This window comes from Mustela nigripes, chromosome 3 (genome assembly GCF_022355385.1).
Source record: "Mustela nigripes isolate SB6536 chromosome 3, MUSNIG.SB6536, whole genome shotgun sequence".
Taxonomy (NCBI): domain Eukaryota; kingdom Metazoa; phylum Chordata; class Mammalia; order Carnivora; family Mustelidae; genus Mustela; species Mustela nigripes.
In genome coordinates, this window is record NC_081559.1 from 44,201,273 (window position 1) to 44,208,440 (window position 7,168).

Consider the following 7,168-nt stretch of genomic DNA (forward strand, 5'->3'; position numbering starts at 1 on the left):
TCCAGATCACAAGAGCCAGTGTACTGCTGATAATAACAGGAGACGACTTGCTCTCACCTATCACTGGAGAGAAAAGATCCTACAACTTGTGGCTAGAATGAACAGGACGTGTACAAAATACCGGGGACAAGAGTAGCCCTGGAGTCCTCAGATGCCACACTGGGCCATAGATGAGGGTAGGCTTTCACTTTCGTTAACTCTGGCACGAATATTTGCAGCTAAGATTAAAAGCCAAGCTAAAGAATTGTAGTGTCTTTAAAAATGTGTGTTCCACGTACACTTAGGAAACCACGAGAGGACGTACTCCTCCAAAATGAGGGCAAGTGTAGATTTACCCGAGGAAGGGGAAATCATGGTACCCAGGAGGTGGGGCACCCGACCCCAGAAGGCGAAGGGGAAGCTCTCACAGTGAAAGGTTCCCGGATGGCGGCTGTGCAGTGGGCATAGACAGCACCAGTCTGGAGCAGATGTGAGGAAGACCCGGAGAGGTCTTCGTTCTTAGACCGCCCCTGCCTCTGGACGTTCCTGGAGAGGAATTGGAATTGTTACGGACACGTTCCCGGGAAGTCACCGGACCCAAGTCCAAGAAGGAAACCACAGGCAAGAAAGTTATCCCAGTAACAGTAGCAGGCGCAGCGGTGGTTAGTGTTGACTTGGTCCTAGTAGGATCGACCCTGAGGTTGAACGCTACGGACCTTACAGCCTTAAAGCTCCGCTGAGAGGACGGAGCGTGGGGGAAGCGTGTGGGTGAGAGCTGTCTAGTCCTTCAGTTCCTAAGGGAGAGGTCAGAGGCGGAGCGGAGGGCCCGAGGTCAGGAAGGGAGCAGGAGCTGGAACTCGCAAGGGGGCAGCCCCAAAGCCGCAGCTGCTGCTTCCTAAGTGCATACACGCGCCGAGAGACCAGTGCAGCCCAGGCAGATCACTGTGGGAAGGGCAGCGCTACACAGTTGATACCCAGTGCTAAGGGTACCATCAACAAGTTTGTGGAAGGAAAGGCGAACATCCAGTTTCCAGAGAAACAGTTTCCCTAAGGAGGCGCTCAGACAGTACCACACACCCACGGCACCGCGGGAGGTGGGGAGCAGCACCCGCCTGTAAAGCTTGGCGCGTCTCCTTTAAGATGGGGCGAAGCCCCGCCCCTCCCATCAAATCCCGGCGCCCATTTTGATAATGTCACACGGTGCCGGGCCAATGAGAACCCGGGAGGGGGAGTTCCCCTGCGCGTCGTCCGGCTGGGGGCGGGGCTTCTGGCGCCGAACTCTCGGCTGCGGCGTGGTCTCTCGCGGTGCTGGCGGGAGGACTCCCGAGGGTGTGGCGGTGAGCTGCTGCGCTGCGACGGCTCCCGCCGGCAGGGTGTTTCGCATTAGCGCCCTGGCTCAGGCGGTCCCGGTGGGTCGGTGCGGCGCGCGGAGCTCGCGGGAGAGTTCCGGCCGGAGCCGCGGAGCCCGCACGCCCGAGAGGCCCTCCGTGTGCCTCCTCCAGCACCGGGCCGCTCTGTGGCGGGAGCCCCGCCGTATGCAGCCGCCGGGGACGCCTTTCCCACCGGGCAGCACAGCGAACCGGGGAGCTTCCCGCAGCCACCACGCTGGAGGCCCGCCTGAGCGCAGCGAGTGCCGCAGCCTCACGGAGCTACGCAGTTCTCGCCGGAGAGCAGCCTTGAGAGCGCGGCCGGGGGCCAGGACGCGGTCAGGGCGGGTGCGTGCCGCGGGCGCCAGGAGCTCCCGGGAGGAAGGGCTCGGGAGGCGGTGGTGCTGGAGCCTTCGCCGCACCTGCAAGCTCATTCCTCAGCAGAACGTTCCCACCTGAGAAAATCTATTGTGCGCTCGGAATGAAGCATCGCTCGGATTTAGCACGGAGCGTTCGAGCCTGGAGAGACGTTAGGAGTAGGATGTGGGAAACCCTGCCCCAACTTCAGATGTGTGCGGCGGGAGAGCCTTTTAAATAGGACTAGTGTGGGGCCGTATTCAGCTGCCCATCCCGCCTCTTTCACCCCTAGCAAGTTCACACTCGGAGGACATGAAGGCCGAGATGCGCCCAGTGCCTTGCGCCACAGAGGCTTCCAACGAACGGCACCAGCGAACTCGCCACCAGAAGCGCCTTGCGAGCACAGCCCGTGTGGGAAAACCTTCAGCCAAGGGCCGCATCGCGCTCAGCATCACACTGCAGAAAGCCTTAAGCCGTGCAGCGGCTGTGTTCCCTCCTTCACTGTAAGGGGAGGAGCGTGGAGAGAATCTCTGAGAACAGCCTCTGAGAGGCTGCCGTGGGCCACAAGTCCAACACCCACCCTGGGGATATTCCTCGTGAGCGCCAGGTGTGTGGGAGGCTGCTGAGGGCCATGCTGCCCTTTCCCACCTGCCCAGGACCCTGGCCACAGTTCCCTCTTGTCAGTGCCTGTGGTAAAGGCCGTCTGGTGGACTCTGCCTGCTGGGAGGGACGCACTAGGGGACTTCATTCTGTTGTTGCCAGTTATGGCATGGTTGTGACTCAGCTTTGGTCACGAGGACTCAGTTGGGGTCTTTTTGTGGCTGACAGAGATGGTCTACCTTTTTTCATAGATACTATTGACCTCATATGACTTCTGTTGGATTTGTCCAGCTTCCAAGTCAGACTTGCCAAGGAACTGCCTCCCTCCCATTATTCTGCTGGGTATGGGAATAAAAGCCTTATTGTTCAAGCCACCTTTTATCTGGCGGTTTCTGTTTACTCTGTGTGTGGGCTGAGAGCAGAATTGGGGTCTGCAGCATTGAGGGGATGGGTGGTGGTGGGGAGCAATGATGACAGTAAGGAACTCTCAGTCCACTTTTGGTTTGATTTGTTCTGCCGCCCAAGACCTTTAGGGAATAACTGAAGGGCTTCAAGATGGTCCTCTCCCCCTACCTCCTGCCAGTGCATCTCCAGGCTGTATGAGCTGGTCTGTTGTATCCAGGGTCTGTCCCACATTTCCCAGCACTGCTGAGGGGAAGCGTTCTTCCCAGGACCCATGCAGGAGTCATGTCCCCTGAAGTCCAGAACCTAGTAGGCAGGTACCATTGACTGTAGGATCTACAGAGGCTGCGTAGGAGCCAAAATTAGTGCAGAAACTAATAGGGCGGGGTGGGGGCGACTGTGGCAAAGTTCGGGGGGATGTGCCCCTTGTAAGTAGGCATTCACAAATGTTGTAGTAACTAGCTTTGCGAGATGAGAATGCACAGAAGTTCTCAGCCTCTTCAGACCTGCGTCTTTCCTGTGGCTGTGCTCAGTCAGTAAATACAGGTGTTGTCTGCTTTCTGAAAGTTTGCATCACACCACTTTGCTTTTACTAAAGACCTGTATTAGTCCGCACTGTTGCTAACTGAAAGAACTCTGAAGAGGATTTTCACTTTTATGAAAAAGGTGAAGAGTGAAAATAGTGTTCTGTGTTCATTTTACAGTAAGCTGTTGTAGAGGTGGGCATACCCTCAGCAGAGAGTGGTCCTGCAAACTCCTTCCCCAGGAACCATACTCGGCATCTCAGCGTCAAGCAGTCAGGGCTTTGAACTGTGTGAACATCCGTGTTTTGTCTTGATTTATTTCGTGTATCTGTTAGTAAGATGTGTCCTAAGGTAATTGTAAAAGCCTAAGAAAGGTGATTTTGGGGTCTAGGAACCCTCAAAAAATTTCCATATAACTGAACAGTGATTGCTTCTTTGCTTTATGCCATTTTGGTTTACCAAAGCTTTCTTGGGACTGCTCATCTTTTGGGTACCAGGGGAAACCAATGCATGTTCTGTAGTGGTTGTACCCTACTCTAGGGTAGAAGTCCCCTGGGTTGTCCACCTGCTGGAGTGTGGAGGGAATTTGCTGGGCAGCTGTTTGCAGGGGCGAAGTTGAACTTGGTGGGAAGCTAGCCGGAGCAGGCTGGACTCCCGTGGGAATGTGATGAAGTTGCGTGTTGGGTGCTGCTGAAACTTCCTGTAGCAGTCACCTGTGGAGGGGGTAAGAAGGAAGAAGTCCAATGGAACGCTGAAGAGCAGCGCCCCCTTCCCAGTGCCCCTTTAGTGCCCTCTCCTGACAAGCCTAGCATGCCACGAGGCAACGAAGAAAGATTCTAGCCTTGCAGGGTTCTTTTGCCAGGGACCCAGCCTCCCCTCCAGTCCAGGGGTCTGGGGCTGTAAACTGGGTTAGATCTAGGGACTGGCTGAGAGGCAGTCATCCCCAGTTGTGACTCAAGGCAGGTTTTTGGCTCCTAGATCTAAAGATTGTCCCCCAGGTTGTATCACAAGCACTCTTGTATTTTTAGGGTGCTATATTCAGCTATATTCAGTGCTATATTAGAGGTGCCCGTGGACCGTGTGGTATTTTGATACCCCGTATATACCTGCTGTTCTTCCCGACAGAGGCAGCCCCCTGCCTCTGGTGGTCACATCCTGCCACCTGGCCTCTGGCCTCTAGAATCCCGGCATCCCCAGGGAAATAAGGGCTTCTGCCCATCTCTACGGCAGTGTCCCCCCTCCCCCCCCACTACACCCACCTGCCAGGGAGAGGAATCACAGAGGTTTTCAACGGTGTGGATACTCCTCTTCCTAATGTGTTTCTTAGTGCCTTAGCGAAAGGAGTCTCTCCTGGGCCTTCTGGAAGCATGTACTTAAGAGATAAATGTGTGGTTCACAACATAAATCCATCTGACATTCCTATCACCTCATTAATTGTAGGCCATTTTTTGAGTTTAGGTTTCAATCAAGTGATCAAATATGCTGCTAGAGCCACCCCCAGCTGCCCAAGTGAGCAGCTTAAATCTGGATCTTCAGTTACTTTACCATCATCAATGAATTTGGTCTGACTTGGTGTTATATTCCATCTGCTTTGGTCTAACACCTTCAGGATCCACATATATTCTCCATGTTTCTCCTGACAGATATTAGCAAAATCTCACTTATTTCCTAGATGGGCAGGTTGCTCTTCCAGAGGCACAGCGTGTACCTGTCCCTCTGAAGCACTCTGTAGCCTGACCCTAGTTATGGGTCTGGCGGCCATAGAGAGTGTTGTGGTGTTGAGTGTCCTGTCTCAAGGCACCTACCTGCCCCTGGCAAGGCTGTCACAGGACTGATCTAAGACACCGCAGGGCAGACTTATTACTGGTAAGAAAGGCTCAGAGTGACTCAGGGTTTAGGATGGTCAGTTACATCTGGGTCTGACCAGATGTCCCCGCTCCGCGGTTCCTGATCCTTTCCCAGTCAGTGCCCTGGCTTTCCCTTGAGAAAGGTGAGGTTGTGAATCCAACTGTTATTCTCAACAAATGCAGTTAATTTTTCGGTGTGATTTTTAGAAATAGCCCCGTGGCTACGAGTAGAATGTTTCATTTAGAGTGGTTATCATTGTTCTCTGGTTCTCACCCTATCTAGTCGTTTTGTTTCTGTGAGCCACTCTTGTGCACTGGAGAGACTCCAGCCCATGTCGGAGTTTCTGTCGTCATCATAACCACCCCAGAAAGACAAGCTCAGCCACCACTGGGGCTCCAAGGCCCTTGCTTTGGTTAGAATCACCATCAACCAAAGGTGATAGCTTGATTAAGTCTTACGCCAGTGCACGCCACAGATTACTAGGGTCCCGTTTCCCACTGGTAATGAATGCAACACTGCCTAAGATTAGGAGTACAATCACTTCCCATATCCCATCTGTGCAAGCCTGTCCCTTGTGATTACTCCTGGTACCAGGTACCTCTGGGTCCAGGCCAGCAGAGAGTAACCATATCACATTCGGAGTAAAGCAGGTTTCGTATAAAGAATATTAACTCTTTCCAGTGATTTCTCTACTATGTGGGGATGAAAGAGGATTCTAAGGAACAGTGAAGGAGAGTACCACAGAAGGAACAAATCTGGAAGAGAGGAATCCTTGCCGCAGGGTGTGGGGATTGAGACCTTGTTGGAGACGGTGTCATTTCAGCTCAGAAGATGGCAGAAGAATTTGTGGGGTCAATCTGGACTGGAGATGGTCCATGTCTACTGGGGCAAGACTGGTGGGCAAGAACTACCAGCGAGCAGAAGGCAGAACTCCCCCTCCCAGGTACTAGCCCACACCCCCCAACACACTGTGGGATGTCTACACGATTCACCTGGAAGCTGGCCATGGGGAAGGGAGGTGCCATTCGTTTGCTGAGAAGCCCGCTGGGGACATGGCTGGACTTGCTGGTGAGCCACTCCAAGCCCTCCAGGTGAGTGTTCTTGAACTCTCCAAGCGGGGTGGCGGGGGGCACCTGCAGAACCTACAGGAAGCTGCTCGCGGGGGTGCCACTGAACTATCCACGAGGAACCCGCCTCGGGTGCCCTGGCACAGCATCCCTGGGTGCGCAGCGGTCCCCCAAGGGCCTTGGGACAGGGAGCAAGGATAGCTGCGCGCGGAGGCAGGAAGGGAAACGCCCTCCTCCAGCGGCCCCTGCTCCCTCTACCGGCACAGCCTGGTACTGCAGCAGCGAGCTAGGGTGCAGAAGGCGCGCTCCTGCTGCAGGGTTGCTTTTGCAACCGGCAGAGTTGGCTCATCCTAGGGCGGTCGGAGTACTTTGGACGACACAACCCAGCCAGTAAGGCAGGACAAAAAGCACTGGCCTATCTCACGTGGGATAGGTGCGAAATCCTAAAGAAAACCCCGAACACTTGCTTTAGCGATCTATCAACTACCGTGCGTGAAACCCGCCTCGGGTTCATGTCAGCGGCGCTGGCTCGACCTCCAGGAAATCCTCTTTCATGGTCCGGGCTGCTCCCGGACAGCGCAGGGCCCAGACTCTTCCCCAGGGGAACACCCGCCCAGGGTGAGGCTGCTCCAGGTCTGTTCCCCTTTGGGCTTGCTCCCTGGGTGTGGGTGAGGACAGGCTCCGCGGGGTACTGGGGTCCAAAGGGGAGAGCTGGAGGGCGCAGAGGAGCTTCTTCCCGTCCGGAACCTCCACCTTGGGCTATCACACTGGCGATCAACTTCCAGTTCTCTGAGCTTGTACACACTGTGAGGTCTGTGTGTATGTGTTTGGCCTTCCTTAATAATGTTTATGTTACACAGTAAATTATATATTTCACAATGTTTACAGATTAAGGGATAAAAATTATATGATCATACTATTGGATGCAGAAAACCTGATTAATAAAAGAAAAACCTCAACAACTGGGAATGGAAGCAGGTATATCTGCTCTGACACAGGTTACTTGTTAAAAAAAAAAAACCCA